Source organism: Arachis ipaensis, chromosome B7, assembly GCF_059453495.1.
Source record: "Arachis ipaensis isolate K30076 ecotype BB chromosome B7, ASM5945349v1, whole genome shotgun sequence".
Lineage (NCBI taxonomy): Eukaryota > Viridiplantae > Streptophyta > Magnoliopsida > Fabales > Fabaceae > Arachis > Arachis ipaensis.
The window spans coordinates 62,647,845-62,668,805 of NC_142442.1; the positions used below are offsets into that span (position 1 = coordinate 62,647,845).

General features: G+C 40.0%; 1 non-coding gene across 1 annotated transcript; it reads left to right on the top strand.

The window, feature by feature from the left end:
• Positions 1-20,312: 20,312 nt before the first annotated feature.
• Positions 20,313-20,421, top strand: LOC148552799 (small nucleolar RNA R71). The gene has a single exon (XR_015893269.1). It is a non-coding gene; the product is annotated as a small nucleolar RNA R71 (small nucleolar RNA).
• Positions 20,422-20,961: the final 540 nt, after the last annotated feature.

Here is a 20,961-nt window from a genome sequence, read left to right on the forward strand (position 1 = left end):
CACTTGATACATAAACACCACAAGCATTTAACTAGGAGAACCCTTTGGATTTGACTTTGCTTTGCTTTTATTCCCAAACAGTGGTGCTCAGAGCCTTAAGCGTACTCTTTAATAGCATTGGGTCACGACTTTAAATACTCAGTCTCAAGGATTACCGGACACTTTCACACCACAAGCATTTAGTTTGGGATAGCAACTCTTTTGAGCTTTTAAGGGCAATTTTTGACCCTCCTAACCATTGATGCTAAAAGCCTTAGACCTTTTTCTTTTGTTTTTTGGTAGCACGAATCCCCACACCTTCGTACTGTTGTACCAGCAAGTGCACTGGGTCGTCCAAGTAATACCTGAGCGAGTCAGGGTCGATCCCATGAGGATTATTGGCTTTGAAGCAATCTATGGTTATCCTGCAGGTCTTAGTCAGGCAGATAAAAGAGTAGAAGATGTTGGTATGTTATTTTTAATTGCATAAAAGAAAAGGAAATAGATAAACAGAGTAATTAGAACTCAAAAGTCGTGTAAACTGTGAAAAGAGTGATAAGAATGAGGTAACGGATTGGAGTTGCTTAGTCTTTCTGAATTAATTCAGGCAGTACTGTTTCCTTTGCTTGTGAGTGATTTCTTCAATGGCAGGCTGTATGTGATTGAGACTGGTTTGAGCAGCTGCCAATACTCCTCCAGATCTAAACCCCAGTTTAATGCAGATCCATTCTGATTGAGGGTAAAGCTCGACAGTTTATTCTCCTTCATGATCCTACTCAAAATGCCACAGACAAGGTCACATCTTCCGGATCAGAGAATGCTGCACCTTTGGTTCTAGCCTCTACCACAGAGACCCTAATCTCCCTAGAAATTGGCTGAACTGATGTCTCGAGAAGTCTCCAATGAAATCATGGAATAGCCGTCTAAGAGACGTATATTCAAGCTGGTAGTTCATCGTTGTCCGATGAAAGACGCACTCTGAACCTATGTAGAACGTGATAACCTTATGCCAGTTCAATGCATTCATATTGATGAAGAACGAATATACATCTTAGAATCAATCAAACACAGATCGAAGAGAAATAGTAATACTTTTATTAATTCATAGGACTCAGCAGGGCTCCTTCCCTCAACCTAGGAGGTTTAGAAACTCATACTGAAGTAAAAATACAAAGAAAAAACGAATATAGGGTTGAATGATCCCCGCGATTATGTAAAATACACTTTAAATACTAAACAAATGACTAATAAGGGTAAAATAGTTTATTTAGTGCTAAAATCTACTTCTGGGGCCCACTTGGTGAGTGTTTGGGCAGAGTTTTGATAAGATCTACATGCTATGAGGTCTCTTGGGCATGGAACGCCAGCTAGGGGGTCCTCTTTGGGCGTTTGTACATTGGTCTCTGCTCTTTGGGCGCTGGATGCCTGGAAGGGGGTAGGTAGCTGGCGTTGGACGCCAGTTTTGGGCCTTCTAATCCGAAGCAAAGTATAAACTATTATATATAGCTGGAAAGCTCTGGAAGTCATCTTTTCATAGCCATTGAGAGCACTCCATTTGGACTTTTGTAACTTTAGAAAAGCTCTTCTAAATACAGGCAGGTCAGATCTAGACAGCATCTGCAGTGCTTTCTCTGTTTCTGAATCAGACTTCTGCTCCAACTCCTCAATTTCAGCCAGAAAATACCTGAAATTGTATAAAAACACAAAAACTCATAGTAGAATCCAAAAATATGAATTTAACACTAAAACCTATAAAAACTTAATAAAAACAAAACAAAAACTATTAAAAACTATATGAAAGTGATGCCAAAAAGCGTATAAAATATCCGCTCATCACAACACCAAACTTAAACTGTTGCTTGTCCCCAAGCAACTAAAAACATAGTAGGATAAAAAGAAAATTAAGATACAATAAATTTCTAAGTTTCAAATGAAGCTTAGTTACAATCAGATGAGTGGGACTTAGTAGCTTTTTGCTTCTGAATAGTTTTGGCATCTCACTATCCATTGAAACTCAGAGATGTTGGCATCCTTAGGAACTTAGAATCCAGATGATATTATTGACTCTCTTAGTTAAGCTTATTTTGATTTTTGAACACAGCTTTCAGAGTCTTGGCCGTGACCCTAAGCACCTTGTCTTCCAGTATTACCACCAGATACAATAATACCACAAACACTTTAACTGGGTGAACCTTTTCAGATTGTGACTCAGCTTTACTAGAGTCCCCAGATAGAGGTTGATGACCAGAATTCACTCTCCATATAAAAATAATGAATCCGTTCTTTTGGCAAGCACACCAAAAATTATCGTCAAGTAATAACCCATTAGGAGTGGGATCGTATCCACAGAGATTGGTAGATTTGAGCAATTTTAATCAACGGGTGAATTAGTCAAGCTGAGCAATATAGATTGTGATTGCAGAAATTTAAATAAGCAGAAATGTAAATGACTCAAAAGTAAAGAGATGCAGTAAAATGCAGAAAGGTAAATAGCAAGAATGTAAAGTGCAGAAACATAAATGACTTAATTGTAAACGGGAATGGGAATTAACAGAATGTAAAGAAAGCTATAAAGAATGTGGAAGATGAGAATAGGGGAAATTCATTGAGATCAGGAGATGTTGTTCTCTTTGGATTAAATCTAGCTCATCTCATCTTCAATCATGCAACTCATTGACCTCTTGGCAATCATGATTAATTGAACCCCAATCCCTTGGTGATTCAATCTCTCAAATCTTGATAATCAGATAATTTCTTGGTCTAATTGCTCATGAAGAGAGATATGCTTGGTCCCTGATTATACCACACATCCTCATAGATCCAAATAGTGGGTGGATTATATGTCACCATATCTAATCACTAAAACCCAAATCTACTCAAGTGTGAGAAGGGATTTCAAGCATAGTTTCATGTTTTCTTTTCCAAGGTTCTCATGAAACCCATTTTGCATTCAACCTCTTTTCTAAGATAATTGAACACTAGCATTAAAACAAAATTTCTTCTAGCAAATCAAAGAGAATATGAAGAGAAGAAGAAATTCACTATCATTAATCCATCAAATATAACAGATCTCCCTCTCTCAATGAGAGGGAATTTAGCTACTCATAGTTTCAGAGAAAAGTACAAGAGATGGAAGAGATGAAAAGTAAATCTAACTATACTTCAGTAAAACTACTACTCAACAACCCCTTCTCAGTACTTTCAAGGGTTATTTATACTACTCCTAGCACTAGAATTAAGAAAATACAAAAGAGAAAAGAAAATTACAGCTGGAGGGAAAGAGAACTCCAAAAACGTGACTTCTCCAGGCTTGGCGTGTGGCTGGCATTTGAGTCGCATGCCACGCCTAGCCAATAAGTTTGGCTTGGCGCGCCACGTCCAGTCCCTCAAGTGGCACGCTCCATGCATCCAGCTCCCTGGCATGCCACGCCTTCAAATCCAAGTGGCACACTCTGGACTTTTTGTACCTTGGTTAGCCTGGCGTGCCACGCGTTCAAGCCCAAGTGGCATGCCCAGGCCTTTTTTGAACCTTGGTTAGCCTGGCATGCCACGCCTTCGAGCCCAAGTGGCATGCCCAAGCCTTTTTCTTCTTCTTCTTCTCTCTGGAAAGTTGAACTGGCGTGGCACGCCCAGCGTCTGGCATGTCACACCCCTTATGTGAGCTTGATTTCCTCTCTGGAAAGTAGAACTAGCGTGGCACGCCCAGGGTCTGGCGTGCCACACCCCTTATATATGCACCTTTTTCTTCTCTAGAAAGTTGAGCTGGCGTGGCACGCCCAGGGTCTAGCATGCCACGCCCCTTATGTATGCACCATTTTCTTCTCTGAAAAGTTGAACTAGCATGGCACGCCCAGGGTCTGGTGTGTCACGCCCATTGTGTGTGCTTGGTTCCTTGGTTGGCGTGCCACGCCTGGAACTCAAGTGGCACGCCCATGGCCTTCTAGTCTTGGCATGCCACGCCTTGAAGCTCAAGTGGCATGCCCAGTCTTCTCCTTGTTGAGTGATGGTGCTGGCGTGCCACGCCTGAGACTCAAGTGGCATGCCCAAGTGAGGAATGATAGCTGGCGTAACACGCCTTCGATACCAAGTGGCATGCCCAGTGATTGGTTGAACATTGGCGTGCCACGCCTGAGACTCAAGTGGCACGCCCAAGTGAGGAATGATAGCTGGCGTGCCACGCCTTCGATACCAAGTGCCATGCCCAGTGATTGGTTGAACATTGGCGTGCCATGCCTGCGACTCAAGTGGCACGCCCAAGTGAGGAATGATAGCTGGCGTGCCACGCCTTCGATACCAAGTGGCACGCCCAGTGTTTGGCCTTTCTCTTTCTCCTCTGAAAATTTGAACTGGCGTGCCACGCCCTTATGTTCAAGTGGCACGCCCATATTGGTGTGTCTCCTTCAAGCTTGGCGTGCCACGCCTAGGTCTTCAAGTGGCACGCCCAAGTGTTGGATTAGAGCTGGCGTGCCACGCCTTCGATACCAAGTGGCATGCCCAGTATTTGTTCTCTTCTGGCGTGCCTGATGCACCATTATTTCATGGTACATTTTATGCTTAATTGAGTGAATTTTATCCACTAAAATCACACTTATTCATATATTTCGCATGTTTTACATTTTTCTTCCTAATTTTGTGTTATGATTGAAAACATGCTTCTTTGGCCTTAAATTTGCTAATTTTAATCCTCTCTTATTACCATTCGATGTCGTGATATGTTTGTTAAGTATTTTCAAGATTTACAGGACAGGAATGGCTAAGAGGATGGAAAGGAAGCATGCAAAAGTGGAAGGAATACAAGAAATTGAAGGAATTGCTAAGCTGTCAAGCCTGACCTCTTCGTACTAAATCGATCATAACTTGAGCTACAGAGGTCCAAATGACGCGGTTTCAGTTGCGTTGGAAAGGTAACATCCGGGGCTTCAAAATGATATGAAATTTGTCATAGTTTCCATGCCGTTAGGTGACACAAACGCGTGCATCACACGCACACATGACCTTGCGAAAGTTCAGCGACGCGTACGCGTGACAGAGCCACGTGCTGGATGTATCAGAAATCACTGGGGGCAATTTCTGGGCTGTTTTTGGCCCAATTCCAAGCCCAAAAACATAGATTAGAGGCTGCAGAGTGGGGGAATAAAAAATACAACATTCATTCACATAATTTTGGGGTTTTAGGGTTCTTAGGTTTAGCTATTTTCAATTTTAGATTTCTACTCTATTTCAATTTAGTTTCTCTTCTACTCTTATTTGTTCTAGCATTTTAGTTTATCTATTTCCCTTGTTGATTACTTTATGTTGCCAATTTAGTTTATGAATTCTCATGTTAGATTTGATTTTCTATTTAATGCAATTTGAGGTATTTCATGTTTATTGCTTCTTCCATTATTTGTTATCATTGATGCTTGCAATTGGTTGTTTATCTCTTATTGATTTTCTACGCTTTTATGTTGTGCCTTCCAAGTGTTTGATAAAATGCTTGGTAGGGTTTTAAATTAGATTTTTCTCCTCTTGGCTTTGGTAGGGTAATTGGAGACTCTTGAGTTATCAAACTCTTTTGTTGATTGATAATTGAAAGTTGCTAGTTGATTTGAATCCCTCTAAAGCTAGTCTTTCCTTAGGAGTTGACTAGAACTTGAGGAATCAAATTAATTCATCCACTTGATTTTCCTTCATAGTTAGAGGTTAACAAAGTGGGAGCAATGGACAATTCTCATCATAATTGATAAGGGTAACTAGGATACGACTTCTAGTTCTCATATCTTGCCAAGAGTTTTCTTAGTTATTAATTTAATTTCTTGCCATTTTATTTCCTTGTTCCTTATTTCAAAATCCCAAAAAGATACTTTTCCACAACCAATAGTAAAAACACTTCCCTGCAATTCCTTGAGAGACGACCCGAGGTTTGAATACTTCGATTATTATTTTTAGGGGTTTGTTACTTGTGACAATCAAATTTTTGTATGAAAGGATTCTTTGTTGGTTTAGAAACTATACTTGCAATGAGATTTCATTTGTGAAATTCTTTACCGACAAAAATCTGTTCATCAGTGCCACGCCCACAAGCTCAAGTGGCACGCCCCATGGTGTTCAATGGAGTTGGCGTGCCACGCCCCCTTTTGTGGCTTTCAGTTTTGCTCTATGAAAAATGTAACTGGCGTGCCACGCCTGACTCCTAGTGTGCCACGCCCATGTTAAAGCTTTGAGAACCTTCTCTGGAAAATACAATTGGCATGCCACGCACAGCTCCTGGCGTGCCACGCCTACATACTTTCATGGAGTTTGTTCCAAGTGGCACGCCAGTTTCACACGCCCAGCTTTATTTGTTGTTTTCTCCCCCTTTTTGTTCCTCTTTTCACTTGAAATTCAGCACAAATTCATTTCAAAGCAATGTACCAAATATTCATCAATTAGTTCATGAATTGCAATTATTTAAATAGGATTATGCTCTTTTATGATCCTTTTTAGATAAGAAAAAAAGGTAAATGATGCAAGTCATCAGAGGTGTCCAGAGTTCTTAGGCACACTCTTCTTGCTTTAGACCACGACTTTAACCGCTCAATCTCAAGCTTTTCACTTGACACCTTCACGCCACAAGCACATGGTTAGGGACAGCTTGGTTTAGCCACTTAGGCCAGGATTTTATTCCTTTGGGCCCTCCTATCCATTAATGCTCAAAGCCTTGGGTCCTTTTACCCTTGCCTTTTGGTTTAAAGGGTTACTAGCTTTTTCAATCTCCCCTCCTTTTCGTGCATTTTTGGGCAGTAACGGTTTTTTTTGCTTTCTATTATTATTTTTTTTCTTTTTTGCCATTTTTCTTTCTTTTTTGCATGCATATAATTTTTTTCTTTTGTAACATGCTTTTTCTTTTTCTTTTTGCTGCTTTTTCTTGCTTTAAGAATCAATTTTTTATTTTTTAGATTATCAATAATATTTCTCCTTTTTCTTATTCTTTCAAGAGCCAACATTCTAAAATTTCAACTTCAAATATGCACTGCTGAATCATACATTCAGAAAATAAAAGCAAATGACACCACATCAACTAATTAAATTAATCTTATTTTAAACTTGAAATTCATGCATCTCTCAATTCTTTTCAAATAATTTTTTTTTCTTTTAAGCAAGGTGAGAGATATAAGGAACATTTTATAACTTTTAAGACATCAATGCAAATGATCATGTAACTAGAACGAGAGAACAGACAAAACATAACAGAAAACAAAAAAATAAAACAGGAAAGGAGGTAAAAGAGAACGAATCCACCTGAATAATGGTGGCTGGTACTCCTCTTTGAGGATCCAATGTAGTGCTTAATCTCTTCCATGTCACTCATTTGTCTTTGTTGGGGCGGCTACACAGGCTTATGTGCATTCTTACTAGTTTGGTCTATCTTTTTCTTTCATACTTAGGAGTAGCAGAAGTCAAAAAGCAAAGTTTTGCAATACCAAACTTAAGAGGTTTGCTTGTCCTCGAGAAAATATGAACAATGTAGAAGATGGTGAGGTAGGTGCAGCTTCTGTAGGACCTACTGGTTCTGAGAGGCTAGGGAATTTCAAATTTCCTGCCCTCTACACTGGCGTTTGAATGTCCAGGGGCTGCTCCCTGGCTGGCGTTCAACGCCAGCAATGCTGCCCATAAGGGGCGTTGAACTCCCAGCAGGGATACCCTGGCTGGCATTCAACTTTAACACTCTATCCAGAGTGTTCTGTTTGCACTGCTGTGAAATTCTGTCTCTTGACTGATGCATATGATCATGACTCTAACAACTGAAAGAAAAACAAAATGAAAGAGAATAAATATAGTTGAGTAAGGTTGGGTTGCCTCCCAACAAGTGCTTCTTTGGTGTCTTTAGCTAGACTTTACTGTACTTAATTTGGTAACAGTGTTAAGCCTCCAGGCTCTATATTGCCTTCAAGGTAATATTTGACCCTCTGTCCATTGACAGTGAACCTATTTTCAGAATATTTTCCTTGCAGTTCTATGTGTCTGTAAGGTGATACTCTTGTAATCACATACAGTCCCTTCTAACGGGATTTGAGTTTTCCATGGAATAATCTGAGCCTTGAATTGAAGAGCGAAACTTTCTGTCCTGGTTCAAAGACTCTGGAAGCTATCTTCCTGTCATGCCACCTCTTTGCCTTTTCCTTATAGATCTTTGTATTCTCAAATGCATCTAAACGGAATACATCCAACTCATTTAGCTGGAGTAGCCGTTTTTCTCCTGCTACTTTAGCATTGAGGTTGAAGAATCTAGTGGCCCAATAGGCCTTGTGTTCTAGTTCCATTGGCAAATGATAGGACTTTCCATATACTAATTGATATGGTGAAATCCCAATAAGGGTTTTGAAAGCTGTTCTGTATGCCCACAGAGCATCATCAAGCTTTCTAGCCCAATCCTTTCTAGAGGCACTTACTGTCCTCTCTAGGATTCACTTTAGTTCTCTATTTGAGACTTCGGCTTGCCCATTCATTTGGGGATGATACGGTGTTGCTATTTTGGGGTGAACTCCGTAACGGCTTAAGACAGAATCTAGCTGTCTGTTGCAGAAATGAGTTCTTCCATCACTGATTAGTGTCCTAGGGACACCAAATCTACTGAAGATATTCTTTTGGAGGAACTTCATTACTACTTTGGTGTCATTGGTGGGTGTTGCTATTGCTTCAACCCATTTAGACACATAATCTACTACCACAAAGATGTAGGTGTTTGAGTATAAAGACGGGAATGGTCCTATAAAATCTATGCCCCATACGTCAAACAACTCAATCTCTAGGATTCCTTGCTGAGACATGCTGTGACCATGAGGAAGGTTGCCAGCTTTTTGGCAACTATCGCAGTTACAGACGAACTCTCTAGAATCCTTAAAGAAAGTAGGCCAGTAAAAGCCACTTTGGAGTACCTTAGTGGCTGTCCGCTCACCTCCAAAGTGTCCTCCATAGTCAGAGCCATGGCAATGCCATAGAATTCTCTGTGTCTCTTTTTCAGACACACAGCATCGGATTATTCCATCCGAGTATCTCTTAAAGAGATATGGCTCATCCCATAGGTAATATTTTGCATCATGCATGAGTTTCCAGGCTTACTGCCTAGTAAACTCCTTGGGAATGAACTGTATAGCCTTGTAGTTTGCAATGTCTGCAAACCAAGGTACTATCCGGATGGCATAGAGTTGCTCACCTGGAAAGGATTCAGATATGTCAGTGGAGGGAGAAGAAGTCCCTGCTACTGGCTTAATCCGGGACAAGTGATCAGCCACCTGATTTTCTGTCCCTTTATGTCTCTAATTTCTATATCAAACTCTTGCAGGAGTAATACCCATCTTATAAGTCTGGGTTTAGACTCCTACTTAGTGAGTAGATACTTTAGAGAAGCATGGTCAGTATAAATAATGACCTTAGATCCTACTAGATAGGATTTGAACTTGTCAATAGCATAAACCACTACAAGTAGCTCCTTTTCTGTAGTAGTGTAGTTTTTCTGTGCACTATTTAATACGCAACTAGCATAATAAATGACATGCAAAATATTGTCATATCTCTAACCTATGACTGCGCCAATTGCATGATCACTTGCATCACACATTAGCTCAAATGGCAAGTCCCAGTTGGGTGTAGAGATGATAGGAGCAGTGACAAGCTTGGCTTTTAGAGTTTCAAAAGCAAGCAGGCATTCTTGGTCAAAGACGAATGGAACATCAGTGGCCAAAATATTACACAGGGATTTGGTGATTTTAGAAAAATCTTTTATGAACCACCTATAAAATCCTGCATGTCCTAGGAAACTTTAGATTGCCTTAACACTAGTAGGTGGAGGCAAGCGTTCTATCACTTCCACCTTAACTTGATCCACTTCTATCCCCTTATTTGAGATCCAATGCCTAAGAACAATGCCTTCAGTTACCATGAAGTGGCATTTCTCCCAATTTAGAACTAGGTTTGTTTCTTGGCATCTTTTTAGGACCAGGGTCAAATGATCAAGACAGGAGTCAAATGAGTCTCCATACATAGAGAAGTCATCCATGAAGACTTCAAAGAATTTCTCTACCATATCAGAGAAGATGGATAGCATGCATCTCTGAAAGGTGGCAGGCACATTGCACAGGCCAAATGGCATTTGTCTATAGGCAAACACGCCAGATGGACATGTGAATGCTGTCTTCTCTTGATCATGTGTATCTACTGCTATTTTATTGTACCCGGAATATCCATCCAGGAAACAATAAAAAGTATGACCTACTAATCTTTCTAGTATTTGGTCAATGAAGGGCAAAGGAAAGTAATCTTTCCTGGTGGCGTCATTGAGTCTTCTGTAATCAATATACATATGCCACCCTGTAACTATCCTTTTGGGATCAGCTCATTCTTTTTATTGTGAACCATTGTCATTCCTCCATTCTTAAGAACAACCTGGACAGGGCTCACCCATGGGTTGTCAGAAATGGGATAAATAATCCCAACCACATAGAGCTTAGTGACTTCCTTCTGCACTACTTCTTTCATAGCTAGATTCAATCGCCTCTGTGGTTGCACCACTGGTTTGGCATTATCCTCTAGCAGGATTTTATGCATACATCGGGCTGGGCTAATGCCCTTAAGGTCACTTATAGTCTATCCAAGGGTGGTCCTATGTATTTTAAGCACTTGGATTAGTGCTTCTTCTTCCTGTGGCTCTAGTGTAGAGCTTATGATCCCAGGATAGGTATCTCTCTCTCCTAGAAATACATATTCCAGGGAGGAAGGTAATGGCTTAAGCTCAAGTTTAGGAGGCTTCTCCTTTTCCTCAGAGGTTTCCATAAGTTCCTTTGAATCAGGCTGAGTATCATCAAAGATATCATCTAGCCCTTCCTTAAAGCTTTCGGCCATGTTGACCTCTTCTACCAGGGAATCAGTGAGGTCAATACTCATGCATTCCTTAGGAATGTCTAGATGCTGCATAGCCTTGACAGCATTCAGTACAAACTTTTCTTCATTGACTCTTAGGGATACTTCCCCTTTTTCAACATCAATGAGGATCCGTCCTGTAACTAGAAAAGGTCTTCCTAGGATAAGGAATGCACTCTTGTGCCCCTCCATGTCAAATATCACAAAGTCAGTGGGAAAGGCAAAGGGTCCAATCCTGACAATCATGTCTTCAACTACTCCTGATGGCATTTTAATAGAACTATTAACAAGTTGAAGGTACATACGGGTTGGTTTGACTTCATCAGTCAAACTAAGCTTTTTTATTAGTGAAGCAGGTATTAGGTTGATGCTTGCTCCAAGGTCAGATAGAGCTGTCCTTGTACAAGCATCACCTAGAGTGCATGGTATCATAAAGCTTCCAGGGCCTTTAAGCTTCTCTGGTAAGCTGTTCTGAATGATTGCACTGCATTTCTCAGTGAGGAGGACTGTTTGTGTCTCTCTCCAATCCTTCTTATGACTTAGAATGTCCTTCATGAACTTTGCATAAGAAGGTATCTGTTCAAGAGCCTCTACAAAAGGGATCTTTATCTCTAATGTTCTGAGATACTACACAAAGTGGGTAAACTGTTTATCCCTTTCCTCTTGACAGAGTTTCTGAGGAAATGGCATCTTATCCTTATAATCATCAACCTTGGTTGATGAAGGCCGAATACCTTGTATGCTAGAATGGGGGTTACTAGCTTACTTAAGAGGTTTGTTATCAGTGAATGGCTGACCTCCCTTGCTTGGGCATTCAACGCCCATGCTGCTACCCCCCTGGGCGTTTGAATGCCTAGTCTCTGCCCTTTCCTGGCGTTCAACGCCAGGAGGGATACCTCTCTGGGCGTTTGAACGCCCAGTCTCTGCCCTTTCCTGGCATTCAATGCCAGGAGGGATACCTCTCTGGGCGTTTGAACGCCCAGTCTCTACTCTTTCCTGGCATTCAACGCCAAGAGGGATGTCTCTCTGGGCGTTTAAATGCCCAGAGTCATTTTGTGCAGAGACCTGGTATCCTCAATGGGCTTTTCATTTTTATTGTACTGAGGTTGGGTGCTTAAGGTTTTTCCACTCCTCAGTTGGATAGCCTGGCATTCATCTGTTATCTACTTAGATAACTGCTGCTTTGTTTGAATCAACTGGGCTTCTACATTTCTGTTAGAAGCCTGAGTTTCTTGCATAGCCTCTTGAAGTTCCAGCATTTGCTGGCCAAGGGCGTGCAGTTGCTGAGTCAATGAGCCATCCTGCTCTGGAGGGTTAGGTTCAGCAGCTACTGTCTTAACCTCTCCTTTTATAGAGGCCTCAGGAGATGAGTATAGATGCTGATGAGTGGCAACTGTCTCAATAAGCTCTTGAGCCTCTCCTATGGTCTTTCTCATGTGTGTGGAACCACCAGCAGAGTGTTCCAAAGATATTTTAGCCATGGCTAAAAGCCCATAGTAGAAGATGTCTAACTATACCCATTCTGAAAATATTTCAGTGGAACATTATTTTAGCATCCTCTTATACCTCTCCCAGATATCATAAAGAGATTCATTGTCTCCTTTGTTGAAGCATTGGATGTCCAACCTCAGCTGGGTCATCTTTCTTGGGGGAAAGTAATGATTTAAAAACTTGTCCACTAACTGTTACCAAGTTTTTAAACTAGCGTTAGGCTGGTTATCTAACCACCTTTTTGCTTGATCCTTTAAAGCAATAGGAAAGAGCAATAACCTATAGACCTCTTGGTCTACTCCCTCACTGTGTTCTGTGTCAGCAATCCTTAAGAAATCTGCAAGGAATTCTGTAGGTTCTTCTTGAGAAAGCCCAGAATACTGACAGTTCTGCTGTACCAAAGTAATAAGCTGAGGGTTTAATTCAAAGCTACTAGCTCTGATTTGAGGTATGCTGATGCTTCTTCCATAGAAGTCAGCATTGGGACTTGTATAAAATCCCAAAGTTCTTCTGAACTCTTCATTCCCACTTGGGTTCATGATGGAGAAAGGAAGAAGAAGAGGAAGAAGAAATAGAAATAGAAGAGATGAATAAGAATTAAAATATTTTTTATTTTATTTATTTATTTTATTCAAAATTAAAATTAATTAATTTAAAATAAATAAAATTCGAAAAAGAAGAAAGAGAGATAGAAGAGAAGTTTTCAAAAATTGAGAGATAGAAGAGTCAGCTAGGAAGTTTTGAAAAAGAAGAGAGAGAAGATATGTAATTAATTATGAAAAGATTTGAAAATAAAATTGGATAGAAGATAAGACAAGAATTGAAATTAGAATTTGAAATTTGAAAATTTTGAATTTTAAATTTTTAAATTTGAATTTTTTAATTTTGAAAAAGATTTAAATTTTGAAAAGATTTAATTTTGAAAATTGAAATTTGAAATTTTAAATTTGAAATAAGATACGATAAGATTTTGAAAAAGAAATGATTTTTTATTTTGAAAAGATTTGATTTTTGAATTTTAAAATTAAGATAAGATAAGATAAAAAATTTTAAAAATAAAATCTGAATTTTTTTTGTAAAATTTCGAAAATATAGTAAAAAGACAAGAAAAGATATTATTTTTTATTTTTGAATTTAATGGTGAAAGAAAAAAACACACAAAAGACACAAAACTTAAAATTTTTAGATCTAATGTCCTAATTTTTGAAAATTTTGGAGGGGAACACAAAGGAACACCAAACTTAAAAATTTTAAGATCATGACACATAAAAGACTCAAGAACACTTTGAAGACTAACAGGAACACAAAGAACAAGACTTAAGAACTTTAAAGAACACAAGAACATAAAAAGAATACCAAACTTAAAATTTTTAGAAAACCAACTATAAATTTTCAAAAAAAAAAGAAAAATAACAAGAAGACACCAACCTTAAAGAATTGAAACAAGATTTAAGCAAAGAAAAATTATTTTTGAAAAATTTTTGAAAGAAAGATACCAAAAAATCGAAAATTGCTTTAAGAACAAAAACAAAGACTCAAAGAAACGAAAAATTTACCAAGAACATAAACACAAAGACTCAAACTAAGAACAAAGATTAAACAAAAATAATTTTAATTATTTTTGAAAAACTTTTTGATTTTTTTTTCGAAAATTGAAGAAGAAAATAAAAATAAAAGACTCAACAAGAACACAAACAAAGACTCAAATTAAGAACAAAAATTAAACAAAGAAAAGACAAATATTTCTTGAAAAAGGTTTTAAAATTTTCGAAAAAAATAAGGAAGAAGAAAAACAAAAATTAAAAGACTCAAATGAAATAAAATAAAATAAAATAAATTACCTGATCTAGGGAGCAAGATAATCCGTTAGTTTGTCCAAACTCAACAATCTCCGGTAACGGCACCAAAAATTTGGTAGCACGAATCCCCACATCTTCGTACTGTTGTACCAGCAAGTGCACTGGGTCATCCAAGTAATACCTGAGCGAGTCAAGGTCGATCCTACGATGATTGTTGGCTTGAAGCAATCTATGGTTATCCTGCAGGTCTTAGTTAGGCAGATGAAAGAGTAGGAGATGTTGGTAGGTTATTTTTAATTGCATAAAAGAAAAGGGAATAGATAAATAGAGTAATTAGAACTCAGAAGTCGTGTAAACTGTGAAAAGAGGGATAAGAATGAGGTAAATGATTGGAGTTGCTTAGTCTTTCTGAATTAATTCAGGCAGTACTGTTTCCTTTGCTTGTGAGTGATTTCTTCAATGGCAGGCTGTATGTGATTGACACTGGTTTGAGCAGCTGCCAATACTCCTCTAGATCTGAACCCCAGGTTTAGTGCAGATACATTCTGATTGAGGGTAAAGCTCGTACAGTTCATTCTCTTTCATGATCCTACTCAAAACGCCATAGACAATGTCAGATCTTCCAGATTAGAGAATGCTGCACCTTGGGTTCTAGCCTCTACCATAGAGACCCTAATCTCCCCAGAAATCGGCCAAACTGATGTCTCGAGAAGTCCCCAACGAAATCATGGATTAGCCGTCTGAGAGACGTATATTCAAGCTGGTGGTTCATCGTTGTCTGATGAAAGACGTACTCTGAACCCATGTAGAACGTGATAACCTTATGCCAGTTCAACACATTCATATTGATGAAGAACGAATATACATCTTAGAATCAATCAAACATGGATCGAAGAGAAACAGTAATACTTTTATTAATTCATAGGACTCAGCAGGGCTCCTCCCCTCAACCTAGGAGGCTTAGAAACTCATACTGAAGTAAAAATACAAAGAAAAAATGAAAATAGGGCTGAATGATCTCCGTGATTATGTAAAATACACTTTAAATACTAAACAAATGACCAGTAAGGGTAAAATAGTCTATTTAGTGCTAAAATCTACTTCTGGGGCCCCACTTGGTGAGTGTTTGGGCTGAACTTTGATGAGATCCACGTGCTATGAGGTCTCTTAGGCGTGAAACGCTAGCTAGGGTGTCCTCTTTGGGCGTTTGTACATTGGTCTCTGCTCTTTGGGCGTTAGACGCCTGGAAGGGGGCAGGTAGGACCTTCTAATCCGAAGAAAATTATGGACTATTATATATTTCTGGAAAGCTCTGAAAGTTATCTTTCCGTAGTTGTTGAGAGCGCTCCATTTGGACTTCTGTAGCACCAGAAAAGCTCTTCCGAATGTAGGCAAGTCAGATCTGGATAGCATCTGCAGTGCTTTCTCTATCTTTGAATCAGACATCTGCTCCATCTCCTCAATTTCAGCCAGAAAATACCTGAAATTGTACAAAAACACAAAAACTCATAGTAGAATCCAAAAATGTGAATTTAACACTAAAACCCATAAAAACTTAATAAAAACTAAATAAAAACTACTAAAAACTATATGAAAGTGATGCCAAAAAATGTATAAAATATCCGCTCATCAATTTTTATTTTTATTTTTATTTTTCTTTTTTCTGTTTCATTTGCTTCAAGAATCAATCTTTTAAATATTTCAGAGAATTAATAATGCTTCTCTAAATTCTTGTTCCTCAAGAGCCAATATGCCAAACTCTAACAACAAGAATGCACAATTAATTCATACATTCAGAAAACAAAGTTAAGGCCTCCACATCAAAGTAAATAGAATGACTTATAATACAACTCAGGATCTTGTGCATCTTACTACTTCTTTTTCAATAATTTTTTCTTTTTAAGCTTGATGTGGAATACATAAGGCATCTTTAAATAAAACAAAAAATAAACTAATACTAGAAAATAAGAAATCCTACGGGTGATCATGCAATTAGAATAGAAAATCAGAAATGAAAATGAAATACATGGAAAACAGTGATAAAAATAAGGAGAATGAAATTAGACCACCTCAGTAATGGCGGCCACTGCTCCCTCCGAGAAATCCTCTAGAGCGTTTGAGCTCCTTAATGTCGCGTCCTTGCCTCCTCTGCTCCTCTCTCATACTCCTTTGGTCTTCCATCATTTGATGGAGGATAGCAGACTGGTCCTGATGCTCCAGCTTCAGCTGATCAACTGATTAGGTCAGCGCCCTTAGAGATGTGGTCAACTGATTCTAATAGTCGTAGGGAGGAAAGTACATCCCTTGAGGGATTTTCGAAATATCCTAGGGAGGTGGCGAGCGGGTTTTTGTTGTGGTCCTTGTGCAGGCTGCCTAGCGTGCTCCATACCCTTTCTTGTGATGGGTCTCTCTTTGTCAATCACGATATCTCCTCTTATGCGAACTCCAACTGCTCCACAAAGGCGATAAATGAGATGAGGAAACACCAGTCGTGCTTGGGTGGAGGGCTTGTCAGCCACCTTGTAAATCTGTTGAGGGATCACCTTATGTACCTCCACCTCATTGCCAAGCATGATGCAGTGGATCATCACTGCTCTCTCAACTATAACCTCAGAACAGTTACTCGTAGGAATGATTGAGCATTGGATAAACTCCAACCATCCTCTAGCCACTGGCTTAAGGTCAAGCCTACCCAGTTGGTAAGGCTTACCTTGGGCGTCCCTCCTCCACTGAGCTCCAAGTACGCAGATGTCAGCAAGAACTTGCTCCAACCTTTGGTCAGTGTTGACCCTTCGAGTGTATGATTGAGGGTCAGCTCATGACTGAGACAACTGTAGTGCCATCCTCTCTCAGGGCTAAAATCTATGATGTGCCCTCTGAATATAGTGCACCAGTTTTTGGGTTCCGGGTTCACACTAGTGTCATGCTTCTTGGTGACCCAGGCATTGGCATAGAATTCTTGCACTATTAATACTCCAACTTTGGAAATGGGACTTCTTGCACTATTAATACTCCAACCTTGAAAATGGAATTGGCTAGAATTTCCCAATCTCATCTCAGAACTTGGTGTAGGATTTTCGGGTACTCATCTTCCTTGAGCTTAAAGAGGACCTCGGGAATCATCCTCTTCTTCCTCACCACATCATAGAAGTAGTCTTGATGGACTTTTGTGAGGAATCTTATGGTCTCCCATGACTCAGAAGCGGAAGCGGGGGCTTTCCTTTTTCTTTTCCTTGAGAATTTTCCGGTCTTTGGTGCCATGGAGATAGGATATAGAAAGCAAAAAGCAGAGCTTTTCAACACCAAACTTAAAAACTTACTTGTCCTCGAGTAAATAGAAATAAAAGAAATGGAAAAATGGAGAAGAAAGAAGAAAAAAAGATAGAGGGGAGAGGGTAAAGAGGCTTCGGCCGTTTGGGTAAGAAAAGGGAAAAGGAAGGAAGGGAAGTGTATGAAGAAAAATATGGAAAAGGGGAAGAGTATGGAAGGTGTGTGGAGTGTGGATGAAGTGAGGGGTATTTATAAGAGTGGGGAGAGTTGGATTTCGGTCATTAGGGAGGGAAAAATAGGGGGTGGAATTGATTTTGAATTTGAATGTGTGAAGAGAAATTGATGGGATTGATGAGAGGTTATTGAGTAGAAGGAAAGGTGGGGTGCGGGAATCAAGGGAATGGTTGGGAGATGTGCTGGATGAATGTGGATGGAAAAGTGGGTGAGAGGAAAGAGAAAAGGTAGAAGAGTGAATAAATAATGAAGTGGTTAGTGGTTGGGTGGGACCCATTGGCATTAAAGCTTTAACATTTGAACCCCTTGCTGCCTCCCCCTTGGGCGTTCAATGCCAGTTTGGGCGTTGAACGCCAAAGGTGGACTACTATTTTTTTTTTTTTGAAATTTGCGGCGTTCAATGCCAAGAATGGGTGTTGAATGCCCTAGGGAGACCAAAATTTGGTCCTAGATTGCTCCTGAGTGGGTGTTAAACGCCCAAGTCTCCATCCCCCTTCTGGCGCTGAACGCCAGCAAGGGTGCCCTCTAGGGTGTTCTGTTTTCCTGCTTTCGCATTCCTGTTTTTGTTCTAAGTGCTACACATGATCACAAACGTTTAAAAGTATATAGAAAACTACGAAAAAATCAATAGAAAATAAAATGATATGAAATCAACTACAACTATACTTAAAATAACATAAAAGGAAGTAAAATTAAGCCATACTGTACATATGGTTGGGTTGCATCCCAACAAGCGTTTTTTTACCGTTACTAGCTTGACGGATAGATCCCTTACGGAGGTTGATAGGGACTCAGATCTTCACCCCCTCATTGTGAACTTCCTTCCTGTGCTCTCATGAATTAGTTTAACATGTTCCAGAGACAGGATCCGATTCACAGTATATGGAATGACTAGACTTCTTGTGAAGATAGCTCTCATGTCAGGTGAGAAGTCTTCAGTTGGAATCTTCTTGTTCCTTCAGCCTTTGGGTACCTTCTTATTGGTCCCTTCTTTTTCAGCGGTTGGTGGTAAATGCCCAACACCAAACTTAGGTTTGAAGTCCGGGGGCTCTATATGGCTTTTCGCTGAGAGAAGGTTAAAACACTAAGTGTTGTATAGTAGTACCTCCTTTATCCGAGAGAGAGTGAGGTTGGGGAATCTTAAACAATATGTGGTCCTCCCATAACCTCAGAATTAACTCTCCTCTCTCAACATCTATCAATGCCTTCCTAGTGTCAAGGAAGGGTATTCCTAGGATGATGGAGTCATTCTTGTCCTCTCCAGTGTCAAGTATCACGAAGACTGCAGGGAGGTAAAGGTCTTCAACCTTTACAAGGACATTCTCCACCAGTCCATATGCCCGTTTTAGGGACTTGTCTGCCATCTCCAATGAGATTTTTAGGAGCTGCACCTCTTGGATCCCCAGCTTCTTAATTACAGAGAGAGGCATCAGATTAATACTTGATCCAAGGTCGCATAGTGCCTTCTCAAATGTTATAGTCCTTATAGTGCAGGGAATCAGGAAGCTTCCGGGATCTGGCATTTTTGGAGGTAGCTTCTTTTGCACTAAGGCACTACACTTCTTGGTTAGCATCACAGTTTTGTCTCCCCTCAAGGCCTTCTTTTCAAAAGTTACATTTTTAAAACAGGCCATATAGGGAGGTTTCTTCTCCAACACCTCAGCAAAAGAGATATTAACTTGCAACTTCCTGAGGATTATCAAAAATTGAGCAAGTTGCTCATCCTCAATCTCCTTTTACATGTTTAGAGAGGGTTGTTCTTTAGGCTCCTTCATCTCCATAGGGCGTATGCAAGTGCACCTCCAGTCTCCTCCTGAGCCTTGTTCTCCTTCAATTCCTCAGCAGCATGCTCCTCCTTGGTTTAGGCCTCAGCTTCCACAGTGAGGACCTTTCACTCTTTCCTTGGATTTACCTTTGTGTTGCTTGGAAGAGTGTTGGAGGGTTCCTTAGGTATCCACTTGCTTAACTGACCCACCTGTATCTCTAAGTTCTGAATTGAAGATCGAGTCTCTACCATAAAACTATGAGTGGACATAGAGAGGTTAGAAACTATGGTGGCCAGGTCAGAGAGGCTTTGTGTGGGCGTCTCCATCTACTGCTGAGAGGGTTGGAACTATCTGTTATTGAACCTGTGTTGATTGGTTCTACCCTGATTATTGTTGAAGCCTTGTTAAGGCCTCTACTGATCTCTCCACCCAAAGTTAGGGTGATTCCTCCATCCCTGATTAAAAGTGTTTAAATAAGGATTATTATTGAAATTTCTGGAGGAATTCTCCATGTAATTTACTTCCTCCATGGTAGTCCTAGCATTGTCACCAATGTCTCCTTCATAGGATGCCTCTTGAGTTGTAACAGCTGAAACTTGCATCCCACTTAGGTGTTGGGAGATCATATTGATTTGCTGGGACATAAGCTTATTTTGAGCCAAAATGGCATCCAATGTATCCACCTCCATGACTCTTCTCTTCTGAGTAGTCCTAATGTTCACAGGGTTTCTCTCAGAAGTGTACATATATTGGCTGTTGGCAACCATCTCAATGAGCTCCTACGCTTCCTAAGGCATCTTCTTCATATGGAGTGAACCACCTATAGAGTGATCCAGTGCCATCTTGGACATCTCAATGAGACCATCATAAAAGATCTCCAACATAGTTCACTCTGAAATCATGTCGGGAGGGCATCTCTTGATCAACTGCTTGTACCACTCCCAGGCCTCATAGAGGAACTCTCCCTCTTTCTGTCTGAAACTTTGGACTTCCACTCTATGCTTACTCAGCTTTTAGGGTGGAAAGAACTTGGTTAGAAATCCGTTGATCACCTTGTCCCATGTGTCCAGGGTTTCCTTTGGCTGAGAATCCAACTATAGCTTTGCTATGTCCCTTACAGCAAAAGGAAAGAGCATGAGCTTGTAAACTTCGGGGTTCACTCCATTTGTCTTAATAGTATCACAGACCTATAGAAAATCATATATAAACTTGTTGGGGTAATCCTGCGGGAGTCCATAAAACTGCCAATTCTGTTGCACTAGAGTGACCAGTTGAGGCTTGAGCTCGAAATTGTTGGCACCAATGGCAAGTATGGATATACTGCGCCCAAAGAAGTTAGATGTGGGTGCAGTGTAAGAGCCAAACACCTTCCTTGCGTCTCTTCCAGCGTTTGGATTGGCTGCCATAGTTGTCTCTTCAGCTTCCTTTTCAAAAGATTCCGTGAAATTCTCTCCGGCTTTGCAAGCTTAAGCTTGTTGCTATCGCCGCCTCAAGGTCCTTTCAAGTTCATGATCAGGATCAAGAAGGGTTTTCTTATCCCTGTT